Source organism: Dasypus novemcinctus, chromosome 4 (genome assembly GCF_030445035.2).
Source record: "Dasypus novemcinctus isolate mDasNov1 chromosome 4, mDasNov1.1.hap2, whole genome shotgun sequence".
Taxonomy (NCBI): Eukaryota; Metazoa; Chordata; class Mammalia; order Cingulata; family Dasypodidae; genus Dasypus; species Dasypus novemcinctus.
This window is the reverse complement of record NC_080676.1, coordinates 65,759,697-65,781,859: the sequence shown is the minus strand read 5'-3', so window position 1 is coordinate 65,781,859 and position 22,163 is coordinate 65,759,697. Positions and strand designations below refer to the sequence as shown.

General features: G+C 40.4%; 1 protein-coding gene and 1 non-coding gene across 6 annotated transcripts in view; one reads left to right on the top strand and one right to left on the bottom strand.

Annotated features, from left to right (window-relative positions):
* The window catches only part of IL1RAP (interleukin 1 receptor accessory protein), a 159,968-nt gene extending 139,564 nt beyond the window's left edge, over positions 1-20,404 (bottom strand). For 2 of the 5 annotated variants that reach the window (XR_011648635.1, XM_004460836.5), the window contains exon 1: positions 19,702-19,958. The gene's annotated coding sequence lies outside the window, so the exon portion shown is untranslated. Of the gene's footprint in view, positions 1-19,701 lie in introns of all 5 variants that reach the window. The other 3 variants (XM_071214687.1, XM_004460837.5, XM_071214685.1) reach the window with 3 other exon arrangements.
* A 655-nt stretch (positions 20,405-21,059) lies between these two features.
* Positions 21,060-21,191, top strand: LOC111764735 (small nucleolar RNA SNORA38). The gene has a single exon (XR_002797274.1). It is a non-coding gene; the product is annotated as a small nucleolar RNA SNORA38 (small nucleolar RNA).
* The last annotated feature ends 972 nt before the right edge of the window (positions 21,192-22,163 follow it).

The following is a 22,163-nucleotide window of genomic DNA, read 5'->3' as shown; positions in this document are numbered from 1 at the left end:
TAAGAGGGGAGGTGTGGGGTATGTGGGAATCCCCTATATTTTCAGTGTGACTTTTATGTAATCTAAAATTTCTTTAAAAATAAAGAAAAAAAAAAAGAAATATGGGGGTGAGAAACTGAGAGGGAGTTATAAGGCATAAGTTATCTTGGAGAATGTAGACCTTCTACAATCTAAGAAAAAGAAAGGTATTGCTATATTTCTTGGCCAGGAAGAAAATTTGCAAAGGCAACTTATGTCTGACACATTTATAAAGGGGATAAGTCATATGTATATGCCTAACAAGCAGATCTCCTTGGAATAAGCATGTTTTTTCTGCTCACCAAACTCCATTATTTAGAATAATCAACTTTGAGACTGTAGTTTAATTCTTTCTCTAAAGACCCATCATTGCTAAATGAACTCTGAATAGACCATGTGTTTGAGAGCACATTATATAACAAGGCAGGACACCGGAGTTCAAGGCTCTGCCTAACTCAGGTTTCTAACCTGTACTATGAGTAAGGTGGACACGATCATCTCTAAGCTTCCCTACATCTATGATTCATGTTTCCAGTCAGGTTTTAGCAAATAGAAATGAAAAAATTAGGGGAAACCCTTATACTCCATAGTGTGCAATACAAGTTTCCTGCATTGGGCGACATTGTTGAAACACAGAACTTTTAAGATGCATTTTAAACAGAAGACTCTTTTTTTCCTATGTCCTACCCTCTACTTGGTTATTCTTCAATCCTCTACCCCTTTACCTATCTTCTTATCAAGAGGGACCTCTGGAGGGTGAGAAAGGGCCTCAGAAGTCATCTTATGCCATTTTGGAAATAGGAGCCCAAGAAGGAAGGGTGACTTTCATGAGGTCAAACTGGTAGAAGAGGAAGACAATGGAGTTTGAGTCCTAGTTCAGGCCTTTTTTGGATGACTTTATCTGCCTCCCATCTCTGAAAAACTACAATGAAATGTAACTGTTCCCTAAAAGTAATACAACATCTACATCCAAAAAAAGAGTCATGTCTAAACAGACAATAGTCTTGTGTCAAAGCAAGATAGCTATGTGGGCCCAGGAGCAATGAGCAGACTCCTAAAGAACCTGCAGTTGTTGTTTGCTTCCTATAACTTTGTGAAGATCTATGGTGTACATGGGAAAATCTTGGCCATACTATCTGCAGGCGTATTGGACCAGATCCCTAAGCAGTCCTTGCAGCTATATACTTTTTAATATCTTCTATTTTATAGGGACTTCATATATCTGTGAATTCTTAAAGATTCCCTGTAGTTTGAGCTATCCAAAGCATACCAAGATATAAAATTCCATTAAAAAATAAAAACTGATCTGGGTTGGAGATTGGTAAAGTCTCCATAAGACCAGAAGGAAAAGATCACCTAATTAACTGAAAAGCATTGTCCTTTCTTAGTTACAGCTCTGGTTGGTATGACCTGCTGCCAGTTTTAGTAGCTCTCTTTTCATTCTTTTGAATCAAAGTTGTTAATCGGCTTCTGAGCACTGCACTTCCTATCATTGCAACACTCCTTCCTCCCAAGAACTGAGAAACTCTTAATTCTGACTTTAAATCAAAGGATTATCATTTTGAACAGTCAAATTTTTAGATTAGTAGTAAGCCTTTCAAAAGAAAAAAAAATGGAAAAAAAGGAGCTTTGTACTCTTAATATTCTGGCCTGCAAGTGGCTTTCCTTTGAAAGGGCAAGAAGAAACTGCACTTAAAGACACTTTATCATATGCTGCCAAATGCAGAGGGAATAATTTTCAGGGCATGTTGTTCTGGTCTGACGTGAACTTGTTTCAGGGTGTGTCCATCCATCATTCCTCCAAGAGGTCTGCCCAGAGCAAGACCGCAATTGTGCAGAAAAAAAAAATCCAGAGCGAGCAGCCAGTGGGAGCAGTGGGAAGTTTTTCTATACGGAAGTACACCTCCCACGTGCTCTGGTCCCAGGCACGAACGAGCTGGTACAAGGGCCTGACGGAACCGTGCCAGGCCCAGACACAAGTCTTCCATTCTGACACGGAGTGCTGGCAAGCGGGAAGGAACCACATCCTTCCTCATCCTAAATTCCCTTCTTAAATCGGGTAGTTGTTCTGTTGGGGGAAGCACTGGGGGGAGGGAGGAGGCTACATCACTAGTTGGCGTTAATTATAACAAGGGGAAACCTTTATTCCCAATATAAAGTTTCTGAGTGAATTCAAGACAGAATCTCAAGGCCGGAAAAGCCCTAAAATGTCATATTGATTCAAACTCCTTTTTCCAATATTCAACACTCCCTGTAACATTCTTGCCAAGTGGATATCCAGGCTCTCTTTAAATATCTCTAGTGATGGTAAACTCATTACCAATTTAGTTCTCATATGGCTCTAACTGTAATAAAGGTCCCACTGTTGGGAGCTGGACTCTGATCCCCATACAATTTCTACTCACTGGGCCCGGCTGAGGTCTCTAGAGACATGTCAGACAAGTGCCCCCTTCTTCTACAGACACCTTCAGGTATTTAATCCAGTTGTTTGAGTAGCTGAAAGCAGCATTTCCATGTCTCCAAAGATCTCTCTGTCAAAAATGGGAAACCAGGGTTTATGGAAAGTAGTCATTTCCAATACTCCCTTCCCTAACAGTCAACGTGAGAAAAGCATACTGAGGAAAGTGAAAAAGTCATTAAAACAGTAAGAACTGGAAACTATTGATTAAGACATCCATCCTCCATGTTATATGAACCACAAGGAAATTGAAAAAAAGAGAAAAGGAAGGACCAAGAGGCCAGAAACTCCAATGACCACTGGGTATGGCTCAGCACAAGCCGGGGTTTCCAGGAATTGCCAGACAAATCTGCACAGTAACTCAATACTTGTTATAAGGTGCTCAGCTGTACATGTAAGCAAATTGGGTTTGGGTCATAGCCTCCATACAATGAAGGAAACACAAAGTTTCAGCATTGGCTCTGGAGTGCCACAGACCTGGGCTCAAATCTCAGTTCTATTTCTCAATAGCTATGCAAGCTACTTACCCATGCTGAGCCTCAGTTTCTTACTCACAAAGAGGGTCGGTAAAATACATCAAGGAAATAATACAAGGATTACATAAAATAATTTTATAAAGTACTTGGCACATAGTAAGCACTCAAAATTGTGTGTTATTCTTATTCTTTCTCTTATACTAGAAAGTACACTGCACTAGAACTTTGGAAGCCAGAGTTAGAGGCAGGTCTAGGTGTCAAGGCAACAAGGCAAGTCCCTCTCAGCCTATTTATAAAGCCTGGGATTTAGCCTTTTTGACCCTAACAGTCTAGTATTCTCTGACAGCTATTAGTAGGGCTCTCTTTAATGGCAGTTGGGGAAGGTGAATGCCTCCTCCTGCCTTCCTGACTCATATCTTTACATCATTAGCTGCAGTGACCCTAGACTCACCAAAGAGCAAGACATCAGATCGTGGCCTCAACTTGGCATGCCCTGGGGTGTCCTCTAGGACTATAAAACATTACGGGGATGGGATGAATGGAATTTATAAGGGTTTCTGTTGCTGCTGAAATCTCAGGTGATTCAGTACTGTGCATAAGTGTGTTTTTAAATAAGTCAAAACAATTGAATGAGTTCTGTTATGTCTTGACAAGTTGGATGCCAAGAGATACGATTTTTAAACATTAGGAATGTGTGCTTGGAAACACTGACAGGGAAGACTTATGAAATGACCTAATTCAAAGGTGCGTATATCTCCTGGGGATGTTAAGATACCAGCTTAAAGATGCTTTTGAAAAAATATATGCTTTTCTCTTTAGCCTGTATTTTGTGGGGAGGCGGTAAAAATACTGCAGTGGGGTGAAGAGGCAGAAGAGCTGAAATCATAATGCCTGAGTGATGCACAGCCTGTTCCCTGAGTGGAAAGAGGCCTGAAAGGTAATGAAGCCTAAAAACGATGGACAACTTCAGAGCAGAGACAACCATGATGAGAGCTGTGTCTCAAAAAGACAATCATGCAGGGGTTCACAGAATGAAATGGAGGGACAAGAGATAGAAAGATGTCCGGTGATACCTCTTGAATCAACAAGGGCTAATGGCCACTTGATGGTCATCACAACCTCTGAGAATCAGCTTTTTCACTTAAAATATAATTCAGGCCAAACTGACGTCACAGAGCTGCTGTGAATCAAATGAGATGACGACATGTTGGTGGTTTGTAAATTGTTAGACACTTGAAGAAACATTGGGAATACTCTAATTACTGTTCAGTAAAGTCCAAAAAGCCTTAGTTTACTAAATGCAGTAAGTAACTGGTTTTATAGGATCTCTCCTTCTCCCAAAATGATATTGGAATGGTTGCATAAGCCAACTTCATTTAAGTCAATGTTCCAAATACATATTATACTTTTCCTTGCTTTACATATACAGGAAGCAGAAACTATTATGGAATTTTAAAGAACAGTTATCTAGGCATGCCATAAGGACATTTTTGTCAACAATATTAGCCATAGGTAAAATCACCTGGCTTACAAGCTGCACTAACATTTTTAATTCCCAAGCTGGTCTTGAACAACCTATTAGAACAATCTCTTAGGCTGAGTCTGAGTCACCTCCCCCAGTGAGAAAATAAGAGAGTTCTGGCAATACAAATGTTCTTGCCTGGATTATTATAATAGAATATTCATTAAACACCCCAACCAATCCTTTACTCAGCTCCAAAGCTTCTGATACCCAATGCCAGCTCTGTCTAAAACACAGATCTGATTATGCCCCTCCCTGACTCAAGAATATTCAGTGCTCCTCCTTGGTTTACAGGATAAGGTGCAAATTGCTCAACAGAGTATTTAAGGCCCTAATAATAATCCAGGCCCTGTTCATCTTTTTCAGTCTGATCTTCAGTGACTCTTGTGCTCATATCCCATCTCTTAGACAAACTGGGCTGTCCCCAAGCCAGGGTCCCACTTCTCTTCCTCACTTTCTGTCTTCATCTTGTTCCACCTACCTGGACTGTCACTTGTGGTTCTGAACTGGGTCAATTTAGGTAAACTGCAATTATGTTTCCCAGCATCCCCTTCCCTGTATAGTTCTGATTTAGGACTGGCCAAAGGGAAAATTTGCATGAGATTTGAATGACAGAAATAAAGCAGTAGCCATAATGCTTGCTTTGGATTGAATAATGTGCCTCACAAAATCACAAAATTTTCAATTCCTTACCCCATCTTGTGGATGTAAACCCATTTGTAACAGGACCTTTGAAGATGTTATTATTTAAAATATATCCAAACTGAATGAGGGCAGGACTTAATCCAATATGGCTGAAGTCTTTGTAAGCAAAGGAAATTAGACACAAAGAGAGAAGCCAGAAGTCAGCAAAAAAACAGAAAAGCAGACAGAAGGAGAAAGAGATGGCCACATGAAGGAGAATTTCGGGAAACCTACAAACTCTGAGAAAAAGCAAGCCCTGCCAGTAACTGCATGCTGAACTTTAGCCTCCAAAACCATGAGACAATAAGTTTACGTTATTTAAGCCAGCCCATTGCATGGTATTTGTTGTAGCAGCCCTGGCAAACTAAGATAATGTTCAAAGAGTGGCACAGGTCCCTAGGTATCATTACAGGTCATGCGCCTCTGATAACTCACCATGTAAGTGGGGATAGTCAAACCCACTGCTCCTTAAGCTCATGCCAGATCTCCTGCTTTCATGTTTCCAAGTCCAAGTCCAGATGGCTAAATGCACCTGCTCCTTTAGCTCAGCAGGAAGCCCACACACCACTGGGGTTAGATACAGTGAGAGGGAGTTAAGGGTTTCAGTTTGTCCTCATGGAGTCCAGATTGCCCTCTACCAAGTCATCCCCAGCTTTTCTTCCTGCCTGTCTGCCAGTCACAGGCAGTGGTAATGACCTTTCACAGACTTCTTCACCAACCCCCTTTCAGGGTGCTTAGTTAGTGATTTTTCTCTCATCTCCCAACTGTTTCCTTCTGAGCCTTTAATTCATCACTTTCTCTCACAATCATAGGTCTGATGTCTATAATAAATCCCATAATCCCTATCATTTATAGAGTCCTACTTCTCTGGTTCCCCTAATTCATTGCTGCCTGTACCCACCAATTTTTCCATGCCCCAAACCTGCCCATCACTTCAAGGCTCACTTCAAACACTTCCTCTTTTTTTTTTTTTTTAACAAATCAATTTTATTTATACATACTAATAAAGCTTACAATTCATAAAAAGTATAAAAACAGTGGAATTTGGTATGATCACATATTTGTGCATTCATCACTTCAATCATTATTGGAGCATTTCCATTATTTCAGTAATAATAAAAAACAAACAAGAAAATTCCTCACGTCTCAACCTCTCTATGATTCCCCTGCTGTACATAGTTGCTATTTCTTGCTACTCTTGCACAATTATTTATTAGTTTATTTTTTTTAAACACTTCCTCCTTAAACCCCTTGCTGAGCTACACAATTGCCTGTTCCGTTTATGTTTAATTACATCTATCTTTAAAACATTACTCTGTATACTCTTACACTAGTCCAAATATTACATAAATTGTATTACAAACCCCTGTGCACATCTTACAATTCGAAACAATTTATAAATTCTTACTCTTTAGGGGCTGTTCGTATGTCTGTTTTTAAATCTCTGTATCTCACAGTGTTTTGACTACAGAAGATTCTCAGAAAATGCTTAATGTCTGAAATAGTAAATGAATTATCCATACCACTACTCCCTTTTTAGTAATAAAGGTAATTGAAACCCAAGGCCACTGTATATGCTGTCACCTCACTTAAATGGAGACAATTTCTACAGCAGCCTTACCTTCCCATTCCTTCCTCTAGAGAAGAGCCTGTCTAGTCCTGATACAGTGCTGTTCATTTTCATTATACACATAGTTCTAGCAAAATTGGTTGCCTGGCTCCCTACTCTATAGTAAGGTGGAAAGTAGTCATTGCAAGGGGAATGGAGACACAAACTGCAGAGGAAGACATGCTGAAGAATCAAGAAATAGAACTTGGGAAGCAGATGTGGCTCAAGCCATTGGACTTCCACCTACAACATGGGAGGTCCTGAGTTCAGTTCCCAGTGCCCCCTGGAGAAGGCAAGTGGTACAGCGAGCTGATGCAACAAGATGATGAAACAAAAGAGATTAAAAAAAAAAAGAAATACAGTGAGAGACACAACAAACCAGGGAGCCAAGGTGGCTAGGGTAATTGGGTGCCTCTCTTCCACATGGGAAGTCCTGGGTTCAGAAAGCAAACAGCAACCACAAACCAGGGGGTAAAAAAAAAGTAGTAGTTAATAAAAGAGAGTACAGAAAATTTACGAAAATTAGGTTATACAAATTTAAAGTATACCCATCTTGTACTATTTAGCATATGGGCAAATGCTCTCATCTCAATAAATTCTCAAGGAATTTCAATCCACTCCAAAAAAAACTGCCCTGAATCACCAAGTTTAAGTAATGCCACATACTTCAGAACAATCTCCTTCTGAAGTTGTTTGTAAAACAAAAACTTTAGAAAAGTATATAATGAAATTTCACTATTTTTTTAAAATCCCATGGAAGCCCTCATTCTCAGAAAAAAAAGTGAGGGGTATTTATTATTTCATGCATTCATTCAACAAATGTGTAATAAGAGTCAACTATGAATTAGTTCCTCTTCCTCAACAGAATTCATCAAACTTTGTCAGATTCATTGAAGCACCTGAACTTTTCTTAGGAGACATGGGAGGATGAAAGTTATACCTTTTAAATATAGCATAAAGGAAAAAAAAAAGCATTCTAACGCATATCATATTGGTTTCTTAGGAAGAAGTAAAACAAATACAACCAACAAAATAGGACTCAGTTTATTCTAGCTGTCAACTAGAATGATGCTTCTTGCTTTCATCAACAACTTTTGCCTCATTTCTCTGCAAAACATTTCTTCACTGCAGAGAAGATCCCTGGATATTCCAAAGGTGCTGCAACCCAGCACAGTTTGCTTTTGAAGGCAAATGTTGCAACAGCGGTAAGAAATATTTGATTGTATCATCACAGTCCCCCAAAACTCATATGGGGACAATTGTGATACTTTCCTTTTTTTTTTTTTCCTGGCTTATACCTAAAAGTTAAAATTCTCATAGAGTTACAGTAAGGATTGAATGAGATAATGAAAATAAAGCCCTGAGCACAGCTCCTGGCACACAGGATCAATATTAGTGATTATGATTAGCAAGAGATCCTAAACTTCCAGTAAGCTCTGTAAATTAGTCTCATTAAGTGCCATCTGGGGCAAAATTTTATTCTTCTGCTGTTTTTCCCTTGTTACCCAGAATGCTCTGGAGCCATCATTGGAATACAAAATAACTGTCTCCAAACCAAGCATAGGTTGGGGGAAAGGTGGGCAGGGTTAGAAGTGTTGCCTGCAGGTATATCAGATGTTTGTTCTCATGTCATTCCTCCAGGACTAAGAGAATCCAGTGTGTTCCCCTGAGGGCAAGCAAGGTACCAGAGTGGGCTTGGAACAAAATTAACATCCCTGGTTATATGATTGGATCTTTGGCTTTGATTTTTAAAAGAAAATTAAAAAAACAAGCATAACTGAAACTACCTGTGCGTATAAGTGTAAGCATATTTGGGGAGGTTATTTTAATTCAAAAAACATTGATATTGCTTGGTCAGATACAGAACATTATATATCAATATCAGAATAGTAGCGTGGTTGAGATTGCCCAAATCTTAACCACTCATTAAGCATGACCTTGGGCCTCAGTTTCCTCTTCGGTAAAATGATGCTTATAATAGTACATGCCTCATAGGGTTATTCTGAGATTTCAATGATTTAATATTTATAAAGCACCTGAAACAATGTCTGATACATATTATTAAGCTATTGATAACTCATAGTATTAAGAAATATATGTGAGACTATGTATGCATTTGTCAGTAAAGATATTATGGAATAGATGGCTTTCAAGATACTTCTTGAACACTTGCAGAGTCAGAAAGAATAGATCTTATGTAGAATGTTATTTGCCTTTCACATGCTCACACTTCAGTATAGCAGATTTCCAAAACTGGAAACTAAAGTCTTGTAAGGAAATAGCTCTAGGTCTAATATTTTGGGGACTAATTACATAAAACACCTACTCAAGAACTGTAAAATTTCCAGCTGAATTGTATTGAGCAATAATGCATACGCATCCATCCATTACTTAATACATTTGGAAGAAAGAATGATATCATTTTAGAAAAAGCAAAGAAATCTGGTTTTACCAATTTTATCTACCTATTTGGTGTGTGTGGGGGGGTGTGAATTGTCTCTCTTGTCTGTTAATACGAGTCTACATGAAATGAGAGCATTTTATTTCCTCATATTATAAATAAATTTCTCCATCTTCCTTCACTCTCTGTTCAAGATTCCAAATAAGTCAAACCTGCTTCGAACCTTTCAGTGACTTCCTGCTACATTTTGCTGAAAATCTAAACTCCTTACCATGGCCTTCAAGGCCCAGTCATAATCTAGACCCTGCCTATCACAGGACCTTATCAATATTCTAAATATATAAATATTCAGTATTCTAAATATATATACACACATATCATATATGTATACAAATGCATATATATGTATATATATTTGTGTGTGTAGTGTATGTATTTAGAATATTGAAATAAAATTTATTTCCCTGTCCAGTTCCAACTATTTCTGAGTTCTACTTAGAAATAATCATATTGCTATCTACCCATGCATTTATGTATTCATCATTTATTCATGATTGGGACTATACTCTTTACTTGGCACTATTCTAGGCACCTGAACAAAACCAAGTTCACTGGACAGTAAACAAAACCAAGTTCCTTGTCCTTGTGGATTTTATACCCTAGCAGGTAGACAGGATAAAGTGATAAGGTGACAACTGCTTTGGAAAAAGGAAAAGTAGAGCAGGGTAAGAGAGATCAGGAAAGGTAAAAGTGAGGGGCACTTTGTTATATAAAGCAAATAAAATAGATTTTGCTGACCAGATACTGAAAATAGACTTCAAGGAGCTGAGGAATTAACCACGTAGTTATTAATATCTTTGAGTTTGCATCAGCATGGAAACAGAACACAAATCATGGGATGTCTTGCAAGGTGTTTTAAAGGCTGGCTTCTACACTGAGTGAAATATTGTGTGGTTACTTGTTACTTGTTACCTGTTAACACTCACTGATCTGGGCACTTCACTATTAAGGCATTTTGTTCTCACAGCTACCCAATGAGTTATGTTTCATTTTTAGCCTACTTTTATTCAGAATTGTTAAGTCAACTTGCCCAGAATTACACAGATGGAGTCAGAATTTGAATCCATGTAAAAAGACTCCAGACCCTTACAATACACTGCCTTTCAGTACAGAAGATTATAATCCAGTGACTCTCAGATTTCTGTGCAGAGGCTATAGACGAGGTATCCAGATGATTTTGATGTAGATCGTCCGTGAACCACTATTCCATTATCACTGGTCTAATTCCTCCTTCACAAGAAAACTTTCCGCATATTTTAAAGTAAATATTATATTCACTTCCTATCCCTTGCCATCCCCATTTTTCTTTTTTATCTTTTTGCTACTCCAAGTCATGTATCTGACAGCATACACAGTATTTCAGACAGAGTTGGATTGGAGAAAATTATAACTCAGAGATCAAATAAAGACAAGCTGACTTCCAAACTTGCCAATCAATGGTGGCATGAAGGAGGGAAGGATACATATGTCCTCATCTTATTCATGTCTCTGTCCAAAAGTTTCTAAATTACAGAGAATGTCCCCGACTGCAGTACGCAAAAGAACACCACTTGTCACTCTCTGGCCTTACCTTCCTTACACCTTAAATTGCATTCCTAATATTTCATTTTTTGAAATGTTCCCATCACAAATTTCATACTGCCGACATTCAGTTTGTTCTTTACACGGCTGTTTCCTAGTATCTAAAAGTTCTGGCACAAGCCAGATAACGAACAAATATATGTTGAATAGACACAAGCTCCATTTGAGCAGAAACCATGTCCATATTGTGGCCCATTTTATCTTTAGCAACCAGCCTGTTACAGAAGATACTCTTAATAAACAGATATTGAATAATCAAAAAAGTGGATAAATGGTCAGATGCAAGGATCAATGTCTAGATCGACAGAAGGAAGAGTATATGGATGACACCATATTGCAAGATGTGAGTTCTACTGCCACATCATTTCACTTCTGTGAAATCTCTCCCAATTTTTCTTTTTCCAGGTGGCACTCCAGATCTCTATGAAAGGGTCTACCTCTTAAATTCATCATGTCCCAATGTTCCTTATTATCTTCTCCCCTAACACTTTCTTGTTTCTATGCACCCTGTTTCAACAAATGGCACCACAATCCATCAAGTTATAATCTGATCTCATTTTTGGACTCCCTACTTACCACCACTTATAATCCATAAACAATTCTTAGCCATTCTACTCCTTTATATTTTTCAGAACCCACTCTTTTATAATATAACACAGCAGCCTTGTGGCCTTTTAACTGGTCTCTCTGTTTCCATTTTCATCCTACACATAACTACTCCTTCAAGCACCCCAAACTGACTCTAGTCATCTATCAGAAACACATCTCTGATTATTATTCCTTCTCCTTAAATATCTTCAGTGGTTCCCCACTGCCTGCAGAAAAACTTCTCATAATGTCATTTAAAATCTTCTATCACCTTCCCTCAATTTAACCTTCAAATATTTTTCAACACACACCCCCCACTTTTTCAACCTTATAGCTCCGACGGATATACTCAATTCCCTTAATATGCTCTGTTTTCAATCATCTCTTTTTCTCACTCAAGTGGACCCCTTTATTTTGAATGCCCATCTTCATATCTCTACTGAATCAAGTCCTGGCCAATGAAAAAGGGCTAAGCTAAATTATTTCCAAAATTAGGCCTTTCCAGATAAGACCAGTCAGAAATGTTCTTATGTACCTCCATCCTTTCTCCCATGCATTTCAGCTTATAGTTATAATATAGTATTTAAGACTGCCTACCTTATCAATTATATCTATCCTGCCTTAGACAAGTCTGGGTGACCCAACCCAGCAACACAGCATACATGCAACAGCAAATCCAGCAACACAGCATACATGCAACAGCAAACACCTACCAAACATCTTGTCCCTCCCCAACCCCAATTCCCTACAGGGCCAAGCTGTAACTTTCTAACCTTTTCTGATTCTGAATTCTTTGCTGAGACCCTAGTATCAGTCCTGGCTCTGGTTCTTTGGGCCCTACACTGGTACCTATAGAAAACTTGTCCTTGTAGAATATGACATTGAGAGAGTTCACCTGGTCTACTCGTTGGTAAGGGAGTTAAAGCTCCTTTCCCAATGGAGCCTCAGACAATTCTCTGTCAATATGTCTCATTTCTCCCCACCAAATAAAAAGATAGGAACTCTGACTTAGGGACCTCCATCCTAATACAGCATCTAGTACCTAATACATGACCAATGATACTTACTAAATTGAGGCACATTCCCTCAGACCAGATGAGGCCTATACTTGATACACTTTCCTCCCCATCTGAGTTTCACCAAATGGGTGAGAATTTAGGGTAAACATCAGTGCTGAATGAAGAGGAATTAATATTTATTCAGTGCCTTCTAGGTGCCAGGTGTTGAAATGCTAAGTGCTTAATATCTTTTATCTTATTTTAACCTCACTAAGATTAGATAGAGGGAGAGAGAGAGAGAGAGAGAGAGAGAGAGAGAGAGAGAGACAGAGAGAGGAGAGAGAGACAAATAGATAAATAGGCAGATGGATGATAAAGACTGAAAGATAATAGAGATAAAGGTCTATCTATCTAGGGGATAATATCCTTTATAGATAAGGAAACTATGTCTGGACAAGCTAAGCAAGCAAGAGATCTAGGATTCAATCTCAATCCTGACCACAAAGCCAGCCAACTTTTCACTACCCACCCTATCCATTCAATTCCCTACCCCTACCATTGTCTCTCTCTGTAATTGGAAAAGTGAAGTCTAACCTTCCAGAAAACTGGTATTTAGTGTGCATTACCACTCTCAAATCTCTATCATTTCTATATGTTGAAAGAACTCCTATATTTCAATGAGAGTCAAGTTTCTTCCATGGGCACTAAAATTAACTCAAAAGTAGAAAGCTGAAAACTTACAATCTTAATGCTAAAATCCAAATGAAAGCCAAATATTTTATCCCTTTATTTCTTTGCAGAAGATTATGAAACCTGCATCCTGAGGTGAAAAAAAAACTGTCTGCAGGTCAGGGAAATGTAGCAGAATCACATCATTAAGGACATAAGAGGTTTCTTTATGTCTAACTCCTTCTGCTACAGTGCTCAATTGTGATTCTCATGGAAGCCAAGGAGACTAGAGTGTGTCTGGGACTTAAGGTGCTCCACTTACCATGATGGTGAATGCCTCCATGGAAAGAAGAGTGAAGGTCTGTTCTTAGCCTTTCACGGTATCTCCTAAGTTATTACTCTACAATAACAGATTCATAGAACATTATGCCTTAGAGAGTATCTCATCCAAATTTCTCATTTTACTGATGAGATAAAGTAGCCTAGACAGGAAAAAGCAATGAACTAGTAGCAGGACTGGTGGACCAAATAGGTGAAATGACAACACATGATCTTAAAATTAGAAAGCTAGGGTCCAAGTCCCAGCTCCACTATTTACCAGCTATACAGCCTTAACAAATATTTAACCTCTTTCTATCAATCATTCAGAATGTAAATGGTATTGGCAATACCTGCTCTGACCACCTTAGAGTTTTTGTAAAAATAAATAATTTTACTTGAATGCATGTGTGCATGTAATAACATAGACGTTGTAAAGGTTTAAAGCTCTGTCTAAATAAAAACTTATGTTTGAACTTAATTTTAAGTCTTCCATCTTCTAATGCAATATCCACTGGGTATACAATGGAATCATTATCATTGCTGCTGCTAATCACAACAAAGGTTAAACCCCTTGTACTTCAGGCACTTAGCAAATGTTATAGCATGTGATTGGCACCTCTCAATAGCCTGATAAACGGGTTTTATTATCCCCATTCTACAGATGATATAATGAGGCAGGATAGACCAAATAACTTGTTCAAAGTAAAATCCAGGGCGGTCAGTCTGATGCCTCAATCCATGGCATGTCTACTACGTTACTCAGGCACAATTTTAGGTCACCATAGCAGCTAATCATAATCGACTTATAGAACTATATTATCTATGAAAAGTACATCTTCAGACACCAGAGTTTATAAGATGACTGATTCTCCTTCTTACTGCCTTTAGTATTGATTGGGAGAGGAAGGAGCCAGTGTAATCATAAGAACTTATGTGCTAGACAGGTAGAAACTGCAGGCTTTTCCTGGATATAAACTGGATATAAAAGGTCACTTGTCCTTATACCCAACCAATGCCAATTATATCAAATAACAGCTGGACTGATGTGAATTCTTTACTGCTTTTAGAAATCTTGAGATCAAAGCTCACTGCAGCTTCCCCTGGAAATTTTCTACTTTCTTTCAAGTAATTTATTTATGACACTTTACTGGCCTTGCTGTCAATAAATGCAAGCATGCACTTCAGTATCATCCTTCATTGTGTTTGCTGCTTAATGCTCTTTATTAGTAGTAAAGTGTTTTTTTCTGTGATTGAAATGGTAATGTCCAACCCTCATAGAGTCTGTGACTCCTTATCATTTTTCTAATTTTGTGACCACAAAATTAAAGGAAATTAAAATTACTTTATTTGTCTATAGAAGCAACCTTTGAGATAATTAACGACACCCTAAAGTGTGAAAAAAAAAAACAGAAAGCTGCTTCTGGGCCAACCTGACTTAGTATGAATCCATCATCCATTCAACTCTGCCCCTTTAATGTACAAAGACATTTGGTAGCATGGTGCATGATAAGCCCTGCCCTAGGCTACTTAGGTGTTAAGTCAGGGAACTGGACAAGAGCACAAAAGCACAAATTATTAGCCAGCAGTTAAAAAAAAAAAAATTAATGAGTTTCCATGTTCTGAGAAAAATCAAGAAAATATTTGAGCAGCATGCTTGGAGGAAAGAGGAGGAAAGAAGCTAGCAGTCGCAGTGCTGGATATGAGGGGACATTTCCAAATCTAGCTACACAGATCCTCAGATTATATAGCGAGTTGTCCAGTGAATGAGTGTGGTGGACCAAAAGGCTTTGCTCTCAGGCACACACATGTTCTAATCCTTACTGGTTAGATAACTTTAGGCAAGTCTCTGAACCTCAGTTATTCCATCTGTAAAAGGGGGACAATAACATATATCTGAGTTATTTTTATGCTTAAATGGAATGACAGAAGTACATGAACCAGTAAATGCTGATTTCCCTTGCCCTGCCCTGTCTGACTGGAAAATACATATCCTGGACATAAAACAACAAGAATATTTTCTCTTTAATCCCTTTTCCCCTTTTTAGCCTTGACTTTAGCAAAGAGATATTCAGAGTTGAGAGGAATGTTAAAGAAAATTATTCAATGTATTGTAGCTGAAGAAGACAAGAAATCATCTATCTCTCCCATGTTTTAGGCTCCAAGTAAAAGCCTTCTCAGTCACAGACAAATTAATACTCGAATCAGAAAGGCAGGGTCAGGTTGGAGTGGGTCACCGATCCTAGTCCAGGTCTTCATTTTAGTCCCAGGGCTAGCTAATTTAAGGAACTTCCTGGCTCTGAAATGAAATGTATATGAGTCTCACGAAGGGCATTTGCTTTGTGATACCACTCACGCTACTTAACCTGTCTAAATCTCAGTTTCCTCAAAAAAAAAAAAAAATGCACAGGATTATTGCTAGGATTGAATCTGACGACATACGTAAAGCACTCAGCACAAACCATGACAGAGTTCATAAATTCGGTTATAATTTTACAGACTAATAACTTGAAGGAAGAGAAAGCAGAGGAAAGAAGTCATGTTTATGAAATGCCTCCTGCGAATAAAGGCCTGAGGTGAGGACTTAAACTTTCAAGGGACACATTTCCTGCCTGAGGAGATTGAGGCTCATCCCCATACAGAGCACTTGCCTCAAGTACTTGTTAGATTGTAAAACTCTACACTGCCACAGCTGCCAGAGCTAGTCAGAATAAAGTCAGGCTTTCAAGGAAGTCCCCTGACACCCCCATCAGTTTCCATTCAGCCATCAATGTGTGCACACACACTCGCTCTCAAAAAAAAAAAAAAACTGAACAAATGAGTAGCTAACCTGAATTTATCCCGCAAAATATCAGATACCAAATGTTCTGTAACCTTCCTTCTTTACAAAATGGACAAAGAGCACAGTAGGTGGCTCTCTTTAATACTCTAAGGCAAGGTGACAGTGACTCACCAGATCCTACATCTGTGTCATCAACAAAAGCCTGACAAAGTTGAGCAACAAATGAAACCAGGTATGCAAGAGATAACCTTTCTGGAAATAACTTGTTTTCCTTCTTCTACCCTCTCCTGGCTGGTTTTCACCAGCCACATTCTGCTTTCCTAACTGTCCCAGGTAGGATGATGCTAACTGCCTATCTTTCAGCACACCAGAAAGCAGTTGTTTTTTTATGCAAATGCTGCCTTTGCACACTGCTCTAGATAGTCTACCCATTGCCCATGGAACTGGCAGAAGTGCATGCTATGATCACTCATAGCACTTGATCCTCAACTTTCTTACCACTCTGCTAAGTAGCATGGGGATGGCAGAGGGAAGAAACCTATTCTCTACTTCAGAACAAGAAGAAAAACATGACATAAATCTGAACTTTATGTTTTCATAGTACCCTTCCTTCTAGGAAATGAAGTTGCAGTACATCAAACCTCAGTACAGGAGAGTAGGAAGGTTGCCCTGGAGATCACCCCTTTTAAACAACCACTCCTAAGAGTAAGCCCCACCAAACTCAACAGTGCCACATTTAAAGATTATTTTATTAGCAAGGAAATACCATCTTTGGGACAGAAAGGATCCCCTCCAACCTCAGTTAGGTATCCAGCCTAATAAGGTAAACATAACCAACTGTAGTAAATGGTTAAAAATTTCACTGAACAGGCCTCCAGTGTGATGTCACTGGCCATCACAGGGTGTGATGGAAAAAACTGTGAACTAAAAGTCAAAAGGTTTGATCTGTATTCCCAGAGCTGAAATTTACTAAACTCGTGACCCTGGGTTACCATTTCATTTCTTCACATCCCAGTCAGTTTCCTTCTCAATAAACAAGGACCAGCTCAGAAGAGATATTTAATGAGCACCTGCTCACCACATGCACATCACACTGTTCCATTTATTTTGATCCTCACACAAATCCTTGGACTATGCATTTTTTTTCCCCATTTTAGAAGTGGGAAAAAAAGAACCTCTAAATTGTGAAATAATTTTCTTCTGTATCACCCAGCTATTTAGGTATCAGAGTTCAAATTTTAAACCAAGTAAGCCTGACCACAAAATCTGGCCTCCTTCCACTATTAATATGCTTGCCATGTCCTTCTCCCAGGGCAAGGGAGATAATATATGTGAAATACACTTTGGAAAATTTAAAGTTCTATATATATGTATAGTTTTGGTAACCAACAATAATAATCTGGATAAGGAGGAAAGACAAAATTGTTATCCTTTTTTTAAAGAATTAAAAGAAATTAGCTTTCACTCTCCCATCTATTTGTTCTGACCTTATTTTGAACATTTTTCTTTCCCTACAAGTCCCAGGTCACTCAGGCACACGTTCAGATGTATTCCAGCCAGCTCATCACAATGCAGGCACACGGAACAGGCTGATGGAAGCAAGGATCCCATCCTCAGAAAATGTTGGGTGTGGGAAGTACCAAACTGGGCACTGCCAGGCTCTTCCCTTCCCTCAGGAGGCACCGCACGCTCTCCAGCACACAGGTCACTACGGCATTCAGATGCTATGGACTGTGAAAAAGGCAGTCAATGACAAATGCTGGGACTTTGGGTGCTATCAGTTTTGGATAGTAATAAATAATTGGCTGAAGTCCATCACAATTAAATCAATTTTCATGAGCACGATGGGGGGTCACAAGGGAAGCTATTTCATTTTCAAGTATAACTAATAAAGTAAAGCTGGTGTGTGTGTTTAAACAAGGCAAGTCTACATCCAGTAGAGACTGGATTTAGCAGCGTTACTACACAATCCAAGAGAAGCACGTGGGAGTTCTGGGGTGGTGTTTTCCTAAAAGAGCTGAAAAACAAAGATACTTGTCTAACCTGAGAGACCATGAATATAAGGCTTAGAACAGTCTTAGAGCACGATGGAACTTCCAACTTCTCCTCTTGTCTCTACTTCACACCAAAGTCAAGGCCCAATTTGTCAATAAAGGATGCCGGCCGATTGGGGCAGATCACAGATCTGAGTTTTGGCCTAAAAACTGCTAGGGAATTTGCATTACTGAGAAGCATTATTTCTATATTCCAAGTCAGGAATTCACGAATCTAAGTTACATGTAAAGAGCATTCAGAAAACACTTTCCATAAAGGAGCAGTTCAAACTCCAAAGAAGAAAACAACACATTTCCATTAAAAGGAAAGAAAAAGGAAACAATGTGGCTCTACGGGTATAAAATCACCTTTGTGAAACCCAATGTCCCCAATAATAACAATATAAATAGAACAATATTTACAATAGTTGCCGTTAGTTTTGAGCCGACCAGGCACTGTGGTGAACATATTTCTTGAATGACCCCATTTAATCCTCAACTACTCTAAGGGCTCGTGCAGACCATTGTAATGCCCTGTTGCCGCTGGGGGGCGGGGTTGGAGGTGGGCGGAACGCGATCAGAGAGGTTGGGAAACCCGCCCAGGTTCACAGAACTAACACCTGAAAGAGGGGGACTAAACACCAAATACGCGCTCCTTCTCCGCAGGCAGCTAACCCAGAATAGTGAACAGCCGAGCAGCAAAAGGCTTGTCCAGGAGCCTTGGTTCACAATTTCACAACCAGGGGGTGGAGGGAAGAGAGGTTGGAGACTGACTCTTAAAGGAATCCTCAGAAGTTGGCTTTTATGTTTGCGATTTTTTTTTAAACTCCGCTTTCTTTTTGCCTCCCAGTACTCAGAAGTGCGTAGGGGTCATGGTCATGAAGACATCTCTTCCTCAGGGAGGGGCCTCCTACCCCCCACGGGGCCACCAGCTAAGCTTCGCCAGAAGGGGAGAGGAACGATAGAGGACCGGCGCCCGGGCGTCCCTCACCTCTGCCCGGACTCCGCCGGGCGCAGGGCGGGCACCCTCGGCAGGCGCGTCATTCCGAGAAAAAGAGTCAGGGGAGGAGAGCGCGAGACTGCAGGCAGCTGTCACAGAGCCAGGCTGGGAGCGCTGTAATGCCGAGGGGGTATGCTGAGACACAATGCCGTCTTCTATCCCCTCTGCTGACTACAGTGCTCCGGAGAAACTACAGCGTGGGGGAGAACAGGGTCGATCCCTAAAAAAGGGCTGGGAGCATGGGGCAGCAACTCGCAGCAATCCCACAACTGTCTTACTTAAACCCCTACAAGACATAGCTGGGGCTCTGGAGAGCCAGGTTCGAGGCTTAGCCTCAGCACTAACCAGCTGAGAGTCTAACCCAGACGCTGCCTCGCTTTGTGCCTCAGTTTCCCCTCCTGAAAAACAGGGGGGTTGAATGAAACGATCTCTTAAGAATCCGTCTGCCCTCATATTCTGCGGCTGGGTGATTCCTCGGAGTCCGCATGGCAGCGCGAGACTCACCTTTCTTGGGAAGCAGAGAGGGCGCGGCAAAGGCAGAGGAGATGGGTGCAGAGTCGCCCCACACTGCTTCTTCAGGCGGGTCTGTCCAGAGCGGAGCGCAGGGACCCCTCACCCGCCGAGTCCTCCCCTCTGAGCCTCTTACTTTCCGCCGCACTTTCTTTTTCCCCCTTCGGGGCTCCTCCTCCGGTACTGCGCGATTGGCCGCCGCCGCGCGGCTCGGGCTCCACCCGCTGCCTCGGTTCCTGCGCCGCTGGCACTCTGGGCTTCCCGGGGGCCGCGGCAGTGGGGCGGCCCCGCAGGCAGCCCCTCCCGCCACGAGGAGGAGCCGCGCGGGGCTGGACTGAAGGCGGGCGCCAGGCTGCTCTCGGCTGCTTCCGAGCCCTGCCTCCGCCGGGGCGGGTCTGAGAGCGCCGGGAAAGGAGAGCGTTTGCGAGGTAGCCGGGCACCCAGTCGGGGGCTCTGGGAAGACACGTCCTCCCAGCAGACACGCACACGCACACAAACGCTTATTGCAGGATCATGGTCTCGCAGTCGACATCTCTGCCGCTCTGCCTCTTCACCCCTTCTCTACGATTTAGCGACCATGCTGCAAATCAGTGAGTCACATCAGGCTACACGATTTGCGCTTCCATCATGTGCCAAGCACAGAGCGCAACCGGAGGAAAGAGACGCGTTCTCCGCAGTCCGGGACTGGTGGTCCACTGGGAGTGTCTATCATGGGAACAAACAACGGGTCATCGTGGCAGGACTGAATCTGTATTGTTCACTGCTGTGTAGCCAGTACCGAGCACGGTGCCTGGGATAAAGTAGTCACTCAATTCATGAACACTGAATGAGTGAATGAATGAATTAACCAATAAAATGCATAAGCAAATAATCTCAAAAAAATAATTTCCTTTTAGTGTTTTGGTGTTTGTTTGTTTGTTTTCTTTTTGAGGTACTGGGGCCAGGTATTTCCTTTTCATTCATTCCCATTTCTCCAGGTTTCTGCCAGAGTCCTCAGCTAAACTCTGCTACTGTAGATGGTAGTCTGTAACGTAATTTTGAAAAGCGTTATGATGACTTTGATTAAACTACTGCTTTGTTCTAGAACGTCTGTTGCTCCCTATTGGTGGACCATCATTTCTTCCTGACTTAAGGCTCTTCATGACCTGTCGGCATTTTCGAGTCTCTGTAACAAAGACAATCTATCAAGAGGACTTTCCTCTTCACGCAGGCCTTGCTCAAGGCCACCTACATGACTTTTCTCTCACTCCTAGAGTGAATCCAACTGAATCTTATTCATTTATTCCAAAAATCTGAGCTCCAGAGAACGCAGTTAAGGAGGAGAAAATATGATGTAAAAGAAGAGGGACTTACCCTACTACAAAGACGTGGCTGTGGTTTCCTGGACAAGTAAGAATTGGAAAGAGATGCAAAGAGATGTGGACTTGGAGAAGTTTGGAGCCAGGTTGCTCCCCATAGGCTCAAGATCACCCTTTCCCACACAGAAGAAGGGAAGGGAAGAGAAAAGGGGGAGGAGGATAGGGCAATTAGCAGGTGACAACGTCTGCACAGCTACTGAAGATGCACAGCAGTTCCAAACTCAGACACTGCCCCTACCCTAATGGAGCTTAGCTTTCCAAGGTAAACTAGTAAAATCAAAGCCATCACCTTGTTACTTCATTCATTGATGACACTTACAAAAATTAATCCCAAATATTACTAATTTTTGAGTACCTGGCAGCAGTAGGTGCTTAGAACACTTTCACTGAATCAAAAGAAGGAAAAAAGTTACCAGCATAAAGTAGAAATAAAAGTTATTTGATTTATTATCCATTTACTAAACATATTTAGAATACTAAATTTGATTTTTTCCTTGTTATAGAGCAATTACCAAACACTTACGTGGTACTCAAATGTAACAGGCACAATCACAAGAAATTTGCACATTAACTCATTTAATCCTCAGAATAACCTATAAGTTACTATTATTATCTCTAATTGTTAGATGAGATACAGAGATGTAAAGTTACTTGACAAAGGCCTACAAGTGAAGAATACAAAATGAGAACCAAGGCAGTCAGTGTTCATACTTTTAACCATTCCATTGTACAGTCTCCTCCTACCTAGAAGCCATGACCGTGTGCAAGGCAGACACTAGCAATTCACAGTTGAACCAGGTGCAGTTTAATGGGCATGACAGGCATCTAGACAAATAGTATACTGTGATTTGAAGATAACATAAATGGTTGGGGATGAAAATGATTAGTTAAATGATGCACACAAAAAAGTAATTGTTGTCAGAATTAACATATTACAAAAATAATGTCTACAAAGGAAAAAGCTTACAGTATAATTAGTAAGTTTGTATGAAAGTTGTGGATGAGACATAAACAGTAACTGAAAGGATTATGAAACAATGTTGATATGTTAAGATTATTGGAGTAGAGAGATACTCTTTCCTTTTCAAACTTGCTTTC